Here is a 9390-nt window from a genome sequence, read left to right as displayed (position 1 = left end):
TTTGAGAACCTGTACTATTAATAATTACACTTTACCACAGGGGCTTAATAAATATTTGCTGAAGAGAAGAGAACCAAATGGATGCCTTCCTTGTACCTTGGCCTTTCACCCAGAACTTTGCCTCTGAGAAGAATGGGTTGGGGAGTGGCTTAGCTGACACCCACCGTGTCCCCCATCCCGTTCCAAAAGGTAAAGGGCGACATGTCTTGGCGATAAACAGAAGAATCCAACATTTTTCCTGGAGGGGTATGAGGTAAGGAGAAAAGAGAGAACTGTAAGAGAGATAGCTAGAAAATGGGGAGGGGAGGAAATAGAAAGACTCATAAAAGGAGAAGGAAAGAAGGAGGGCTGGCAAATAGGGGGTGGGGGGCAAGAAAGGAACAATCACAATGAAAGTGAAAGGGAGATAGAGTGAAGACAGGCTCGATTGAGGGTGGCAGTGGGACCTTGGGTTAAGGAAAGGGAGACCAGCTAGCCGCAAGCAAACGGGAGCGAGCTCGGATCAAGTTGGTGCATATTTGAGATGGGGGGGGGGGGGGTGTTTTGGCGTGGCGGGGGGAGGGGGGGATCCTGACAAATGTACAGCTGTCATGCAGGAAACAAAGGCTTTCTGGAAGGGCTCCCGGACCTCTGCTGCTGCTGGCGCCCGAGCCAATGAACAGGGAGAACGGCGAGGTAGCCCCACCTCCGCCTGCCTGGCTGGGGTTCCTCTAGCCGGGGATGGATTGAGGAACAGAGGCTGGGCTTCGAGCCAAGTTGCCTGTAGGAGCTCTGTGCCTGGGAAAGCTTCCCTCGGAGCTGGCTGGCTGGCTGGCTGTGCCGGAGTGGAGAGAGGCTGGTCTAGAGAAGACACTGAAAGTTTCTCCGCTCCTTACTCCAGGGGTCAGAGAGGGGACCAGCGGACGGATACCATCAGGTAAGCTGAGCAGCAGCCCTGACTGTTGCTCTTGCGGGGAAAGGGCAGGGGGGGGGGGGGGAGAGCCTAAACAAAAATCCTCATCAGCCCCAAGGCGAAGGTGGGGGGGGAGGGGGGAAGAGGTATGATCTGGGCAATGTGGGATCTAGTTACCTTCTGTTAAGTCTGGCTGCTGCTAGTGGCCGTGATCGTCGAAGCTCTGGGGGCAGAGGCGCTCATCTCGGTCAGTCTGTGCGTCTCCCTGACGGGTCTTATCCGTGTGTCTGTGCGTCTGTCTGTCTGTCTGTTCATCTGTCGGTGCCAATCTGTGTGTATGTATGTACGTGCTCAATCTCCTTCCAGCCCCAAGACTAGCCTTGTTCCATAAAAGTACTACTTGGGTGACACTGGCAGCAGCGGCTAGAGCCCAAGCACTGGGTGCGCGTGGTGGGAGCCAGCTGCAGAAGGGAATCTAAGGGCAGCTGGAGGGCTCAAGTGCCTTGAACTTTACTGCCTGCCTATGGTAGTTGTCATATGGGAACGGGTTGGAGAGAGGGAGCAGGATTGCTTGGCGAGCATTCGCAGGGGCTGTGGGGGAACTTGGCTCTTTCCAGAAACTGAATTCCGGGAGAATAAGCTAAGGGAAGGGGCAAGGAATCCGAGGTTTCAGAATCACTTCCCCAGAGCTTCAGGTCAATGGACTTATGGAAGAGGCAAGGGGCAGGGAAGGAAGGAAGGAAGGAAGGAAGGAAGGAAGGAAGGAAGGAAGGAAGGAAGGAAGGAAGGAAGGAAGGAAGGAAGGAAGGAAGGAAGGAAGGAAGGAAGGAAGGAAGGAAGGAAGGAAGGAAGGAAGGAAGGAAGGGAGGGAGGGAGGGAGGGAGGGAGGGAGGGAGGGAGGGAGGGAGGGAGGGAGGGAGACAGGAGAGAAACAGAGAGATAGAGATAGACGAGAGAGACAGAGACAGAGACAGGGCGGGGTGGGGGTGGGAGGGAAAGTGCAGAAGACCCGAAATAAGCGCAAAGCAGCGTTCTTTCCTTTCTCTTAGACACACGCAGCCCTGAGGCGCACACTCCCTACCACATGCTTCCCTCTCACACATCAGACAGACAATACAATAACCCTCCACGGAAGGGGGGGGGGGGAGAGGAGGGAAGCAAAGACCAAGACAGGTGGAGATATTCCAGTTTCTTGCTCCAAATACAAAGGTTGGAGAGTGGGGGCTGGCTGGCTGGCGCACACCCATTTGCTCTAAAACTCGCCCACACTTTCCCTCACCCACGATTGTCTCAAATACTTGAAGAAACTGCCAGTGGGCTGTTTGCTTCAGAGCCCTCAGCCTCCCAGGTAAGAGGGCTTTCTTCTCTTGTCATCTGAATATCTGGGTGGACAACTTCCTATCCTCTCCATCCCCATCCCTATTCATTTCCTCCCACTCCCCAAAATGTCTTTGTTCTGGAGTCTCAGGAAACTTTCTTGGAAGAGGACTGAGTTTTCAAGAGCCCTTGGCAGGCAACATTGTCAGATAAGGGTCTCCTGCCCAGCCCAACATGTAGGCAAATTGTGGGATATACAGCCAAAGCAAGATGAGCCTTTCTGTTTGGTAACTCCTCACTTAGCTTCTTGAGAAGGGTTTTCTAGAGAGACGAAAGGAGTGTTTTTAACTAGAGCTTTCTCTTAGAACAAATTCAATGTTTTAGAGGTACAGATGTGCATGAAGGAAGAATAGGGATATGAGTATGGAAATGACCTTTAGTTTGTATATGAGAGAAAGAAAAGAGGCAGTGAAGGGGGGGAGAGGAGAGGAGAGGGGGAGAGAGGGAGAGAGGGAGAAATGGACCAGAAACATCAGGCTTGCTAGACCTGGGATGTGAAAAAAAGTGGTTTGCCTCTGAGTAAGAGTGCAACATATTCTGTGGGGGAGAGTCTATGGATGATGGGCACATGCAATAATCAACAGAAACATCTCATTGATGAGGAAGTTCAGTGTACTTCTCAGTTGCTATTTCATTTGCTATCTCCATCATCAAAATGTCCCAGAAAATTAAGGATGAGAGCACCCCCATTCCATAGATGAAGGAACTGCAGGCACTGGGAGGAAAAATTACTTGTTCAGGGTCACCTAGCAACTAAGGGACAAAATTAGGTTTAGCACCACCACCACCCCCAATCTTGCCTTTTCTCCCAGGTCTCCATCAGGAAGGACACATTGTCTTTCTACATATAGACATGAATGGAATTGGGAAATATTTTTTGGTGGGAGAAGTAACATCAGTCTCCTTGGAAGGCATGATTATGTGAGGAAGAAGGGCAAGAAGAAAGGATTTAGGTTGTATGCTTGCTAGGGAAATGATGTTCAACAATAAAACATATTAGCAACTGGGAAGCAGCTTCCAAACCAGTAATAAGGGTTGGGTTCAAGACCCACCTTTGGGGACTATTGGCCATGTGACCCTGGATGAGTTCTTTTAACCTCTCAGTTCCCTAGGCCACTCTCTAAGACTCAATTACAGAGAAGGTGCTAATCTGCACTGGTCTACCATTGCTTTCCTATACTGATAAAATGATATGTCCTCTTCTTATTCCTTTTCCCTCTGTTTGTTGGGGTGTGCTATCGATATCATAATTTATATCACCAAACATTTATGAAGCACCAACTATAGGCCATGCCTTATTGCTATGGTACTGGAGAAAAGGGTAGCTGTTGTGAGTGTGTAATAGAGAGGCAGGGAAGAATTGTGTATATGTGGGGGTCAGACAGTGAGTGTTGATATGTTGATCAAAAGGTAAACATCTGTGAGTCTCCCTCAGTCCACAGACATAACACTGTGCTGATTTCTCTCTGCTATCTAGCTGTGGACAGTAGCACTTATCCAAAACAACTTATCTGTGTTAAAAGCCCTGCCTCTAACCAATTTCTATTGGGGATTATAAGGGGAATAGCCATGTTTCATGCTCATTTTTCTGGTCTTGTACTCCCAAAGTCCAGAGAGGCAGGATGGTACAATGGAAAGCCCAATGGACTTTTGAATCAGGTTTGACAAGGTTGGCAAAACCTAGTCCTTAATAACCATATGACTAGGAACCTCTTCAATTTCCTCCCTTGTAAAAATGGAGACAGTGAGACCCGAACTGCCTAGCTTGTTGTTGGGAAGGTTTGTTGTGGGGAAAACCTCGAGATGAGAAATCATTACACTTTTGACTCCCTCTTGGCTAATCAATGTGTATTAAGTACCTAAGATGGTTCCTGTTGTCGAGAAACTTAGATGTCATTTGGGACAATAAAAGTGATAAATAGTATTATTGACAGCTACATAGGCTTTTGTGCTTATAACTTATTTGTACAGGTGATTTCATTTCATCTTTCTAACAACCCTGGGAGGCAGGTAGTGAAAGTATTATCATTCCCATTTTAAGAATGAGACAACTAGGGCTCTTAGAAACAAATGTTCATATGGTTAGCTGAACTTGAACCCCAGCTTCTGATTCCAAGATCAAGATTTGCTTTCAAGTCTAGGCTTGGACATTTACTAGGTGTCTGATCCCACACAAAGCACTCTCTGAACTTTGGTTTCCTTGTCCACAAAATGGGGGTGCTAAAACTGGCACTATCTGATTAGCTGGGTAGTTGGGAGGAAAGCACTTTTTAAACTATCAATAGAGATTCCCCTTCCCCATCACCACCACTTCCTGAAGGATGAGTAGTTGGAGAAGACTTAATAGAGGAGTTGGGCTTTAAAGAATGGGAAAGATGGTCCTTGAGGTGAGAGGAAATTCACACTTTCCAAGCAAAAAGATCAACCTTTTGAGTCAACTGAATTATAGGGTCCTAGACAGTAGGAACCATAGAGATGCTCAATACATATTGATTGGACAAAGAGGGATTCAATCCTATGTTGACAAAACATTTGCCTGAAATGGGAGGGGGGGGGAGGTATGAATTTTTCTCCCAGGAGGAAAATCTGTTTTCTTCACACCATGTGGAGGCAAACTTCAAACTTGCTCTGTCCAACCCCCTGATTGTGAAGTAGCTAACTGGAGGTGAGGACAGTAGCTAATTACTTGGGATATCATAAGAGAGGAGTCTGCAAAGAGACCTAGAGTTCAGGCTCAGGATCTTTAGAGAGGTAGTAGACTCATTGTTCCTGCTGACAGCAAAAAATGGTCCCAGTGGGCATTGGGACAGTAAATTTGTTGTTCTTCAGGGTACCTCTGGGTCACATTATGGTTTTCATTCTATCTAGTAAGACTGCTCACCCTGGACTCAAGTGAATTTAGATAATAGTAAACATTACCTACTCCATTCATTTGTGATGTCCTTGGACTAAGTACTCCCTTCAACTGTGTAGATTGCAATTCCTCTCTAACTTCGTAGGTGCTCTCCATGAATTGCCCTGGCCAAAAATTTGATCACCCTGTGGCCATTTTGGTAATTAGTCTCTCAGTACTCCACCATCCCATACCCAAACCTATCCATAAAGGCTTGATAGGACCTACCAGAGCTCTTGTTACTATCGTAGCCTTGTAGAACCCAGGGAACGTCTTGAACTGGGTATCTTGTAGACATCTCAAAATCAGCCTTTCCAAAACAAAACTCATCTATCCCTCCCCCCCAAAACTTTCCCTTTTGCCCAACATTCCTATTACTGTTGAGGGCACTGTCGTTCTGCCAGTCACCCAGGCTCACTCATACTCACCCCATATAATCAATTTGTTGTCAAATCTTATTATTTCTACCTTTAAAAAATCTCTACCATATGTCATCTCCCCACTGGGAGTTCAGGCCCTCATTACCTCTTGCATGAAGAATTGAAGTAGCTTTTGCTAACTTAATTGTTGTGAGGAGAGCTCCACTCTGATCCATTCTCCATTTAGCTGCCAAAGTGACACTCATCCAATACAATCCCGAAGCTCCCTATATTCTAAGTATCAATTAAGAAGCCCAAACCTGGCCCCCTCCTGTATATACAGGCTTCATACACTTCCCTCCCTTCCATATTCTATGATACAACTACACTAGACTCACTGGTTTTCTAGACTCCTCCCCATTTTTCTGAACTCCTTGCTGTTTTTTCTGGATTCTGCCTTTGCACTAGCTGCCCCCCCAAGTCTGGGCTACTCTCCTTCCTCACCTCCACTTCATGACTTCCATGGTTTCCTTTTGAGCCTCAGATTAAATGCCACCTTCTTCAGGAGGCCTCTTCTGGCTTCTGCCTCATCCCTCTTCTCCCCATTAATTAAGTCCATATATTGTGATCCTCTGAGTATATCCAATATGTACAGATTTATTTTCATGTGGACCCCTGCATTAGAATATGAACTTTGTAAGGGCAGGCACAGTATTTTTGCTTCTCTTTGTAATTCCAGTGCCTACTCCCTTGCCAGACACTTAGTACTTAGTAAATAAATGTGTGTTGACTAACTAACATCATGACATCGGAGAAAAAGTTGGACAATTTTTTTTTTTTTTTAGTGAGGCAGTTGGGGTTAAGTGACTTGCCCGGGGTCACACAGCTAGTAAGTGTCAAGTGCCTGGGGTCGGATTTGAACTCAGGTACTCCTGACTCCAGGACTGGTGCTCTATCCACTGTGCCATCTAGCTGCCCCAAAGTTGGACAAATTTAAAAGACCTTATGCACATTTCACAGATTCCACTAGATTATAAACTCTTAGAGGACAAGGACTGTGTCTCGCCTTCTTTGCTGGTAGTTAGTTGCTAATTTGAATAAAGAAAATGGGCTAGCCAAATTTATCCAAGTAAATAGATAAGCAAGATTTGTGATTAGCATACTAAATGGTGGAATGGGATTGCTCCTGTGGTGTTTAGAGATGGGCTCAGTCTCTTAAGTAGGTTAAGCATTTCCTCTCTGAAATCTCATTTAGCCTCTAGATTTCTTTAGCATTTTCTCCCCAAACATTTCTACGCCAAACTTTTTTTTTTTAGCATAGCCCAGATCCCGTATTGTATCAAATATTGAAACAATGGATTTCTAATTGAATTTTGACAAAAATAATAAAGTTTACTTAGTTCTCAGATTTTTCCCCCTACCTTTATAGTACCAAAATAAGTTCCTAATTTCCGTTACCCAGTAATTCTAGTACCCAATTCAAGTACCTAATAAATTTCTAAACTCTTTTGGCCAGTTTATTTTTTTTTTCTTCATGTTGAAGCCCATATTTAAAGAGATGACAGAGCCTCCTCCCATAGGGAAAGGGAAGGGGAAAAAGAGAAGAGACTAGTAAAGGTGTGAAGTAGAAGAGATAAAAAAACAGAGAAGGGGAGCTAATAGCCAACTCAGTTAATTATTCCAATCAGGCCAGAGAGGCGATTTTGCTTAATAAGGTTAAATTGGATTCTGAACAGATGTGACATGGGTGGAGTCTAGTACCTGGAACAAAAGCAATAAAGAGCCTCTCTGCCCAGATCACCAAATGAGTGGCTCCAACTTGGTAGAAGATAAACGCACACAGAGGGACGCACACGTAACCTCATAGACATTCTCTCACATACTCACGCATCTTTGCTGTGACAGAGACAGTAAAGCTCATGGCCTTCCTCAGAATTATAGAATGTAAGTCATAGAATCAGAGACGTGGTATTACAACCACCAGTATATCCACGGAGTACAGCCTTGCCGTGCCAACCCTCACCCCTAGATATCTCTCACATGCAGGTACCACCATACCTGAAATTCCACCTTTGCTCCCCCCCCCATTCCACTTTTGTCCTTCTTTTGAAATGTAAATGCCTCCTGGGAAAGGTAACAAAATCACTAACACCTTAACGTGAATTAGTTTATCAGTTTGCTTCCTTTCACCACAGGAAAGGCCACAGGGTTTTGGAGTCTTGGTTGGAAGTTTTAGGGAGGGTGGAAAAAAAAAAGTGGAAATGGTGATCATCAGTCAGGCTCGACCAGTCTGAAAGACAGAAAAGAAGCCAGCATTTTGAGTTGGAAGACCTCAGCTCAGCCTCTTACTATACCCACGCGGCCTTGAACAAGGCATTTCCTCTTTCCTAGTCCTGTTTCCTTATAAAGCACATTAGCTTTGGAGTCACAGGACTCGGGTTCTAGTCTCATCTCTGATCCTTCCTCTCTGTGTGCCCGGGGCCAAGCAACTTGACCTCCTTGTGCCTCAGTTTCCTCTATGCAATGGGAGGGATTGACTGAGATTTCCAATTCTAGATCTGTTTCCTATAGAGCAGTTTGAACTGGATGGTCACTAGGGTCCCTCCTAGCTTTAAAACCTGTAACTTCCCAGTTTTGCCCAGGAGCAGTGTGCCCATTTTAGCTTCAGAGACCCCCTCATAAGCACACAAATCCATATGAACACTACCACAGCTTTATATCTAAATGCACACACTGTCCCAGTCACATAGATTCCCAGGTAACCTGTAATTGGTTCCCTCTGCCCAGAGGGGTACATGGTAGACCTGTGCCCTCTGCTATTGTCAGGCTGTTAGCTTTGGGAGCATTTCAATTCTCCCTGCTGTTGCAAACCCATTTGCTGCTAAATCACCCTCCCCTTGGCACCCTGGACTGCTAAATTGGTCTCAACTTGCTGTATTTCCACCCACCACCTTAGTCATTATTCGCTGGCAGAGTTAGGAGAGTGGGTGTAAGGCAGCCGAACATTATATTCCTGCTGAAAAAGAGAAAGAGAAAGAGAGAGAGAGAGACAGAGAGAGAGAGAGACAGAGAGAGAGAGACAGAGACAGAGAGACAGAGACAGAGACAGAAAGACAGAGAGAAACTAGCACATCCATGGAGGGAGGGGGAAAGGGAAAGAGAAAATCAAGAGGAAAATGGCCCCAGGAGACAGGGAAAGAAATGTATGTGCCTTTCACCAGCCAAGGATAAAGGATGTGGAACCTTTTACAGACTGAGAAATCTCAGTTTAGGAGGAAAAGTGAATGAAATCTACCAAAGGGAATCGCCTCCTAATCTCAGATCACAGTGGGGCCATTTTATGGTTTATAAAGTATTGATACCCACAAAAGCCCTGTGAGATAAGTAGAATAGTATTCACCCAGCTCTTCCACCCACGTTCTCCCTTCAGAACCTTTGGGTAAGTCATTTAGTGGGCCTCAGTTTCTCATCTGTAAAATAAGGTGCTTGAATTAGATGATCTTCAAAGTCCCTTCTGGCTCTAAATCAATGATCCTGTGATCTCCACCTCACAGGTTAGGAACCTGAGGTTCAGAGGCTAAGGAACTTCCAGGGGTCACACAGTCAGGAACGACCAGAATCAGGATTTCCACTCAGGTTTCCCAAGCCCAGGTCAGTGTTTTCTCATACCTATGTGCCTCCATAAGCACGGGATGATGCTCCCTGGGTCAAGAGCAATAAATAGGTATTAATTCTTAGGGAGAAGGAAGGTTCCCCTTGAAGGTCTTATCTCTTCATAACCATTTCCTCCTTTGGGTTCCCCTACTACTTAACCATCTGTACCCTTTATTTGGTACTTAAGGCAAGATTAATAATATGGGCCAATGCGG

General features: G+C 45.7%; 1 protein-coding gene across 6 annotated transcripts in view; it reads left to right on the top strand.

The window, feature by feature from the left end:
• The first annotated feature begins 591 nt into the window (after positions 1-591).
• The window catches only part of LZTS1 (leucine zipper tumor suppressor 1), a 75325-nt gene continuing 66526 nt past the window's right edge, over positions 592-9390 (top strand). For 3 of the 6 annotated variants that reach the window (XM_043988120.1, XM_043988121.1, XM_043988126.1), the window contains exon 1: positions 592-916. The gene's annotated coding sequence lies outside the window, so the exon portion shown is untranslated. Of the gene's footprint in view, positions 917-1077; positions 1140-2134; positions 2241-9075; positions 9173-9390 lie in introns of those variants that run through there. The other 3 variants (XM_043988123.1, XM_043988125.1, XM_043988124.1) reach the window with 3 other exon arrangements.

Source organism: Dromiciops gliroides, chromosome 2 (genome assembly GCF_019393635.1).
Source record: "Dromiciops gliroides isolate mDroGli1 chromosome 2, mDroGli1.pri, whole genome shotgun sequence".
Lineage (NCBI taxonomy): Eukaryota > Metazoa > Chordata > Mammalia > Microbiotheria > Microbiotheriidae > Dromiciops > Dromiciops gliroides.
Note: the sequence above shows the minus strand (reverse complement) of the source record. Positions and strands in the feature narration are given on the sequence as shown.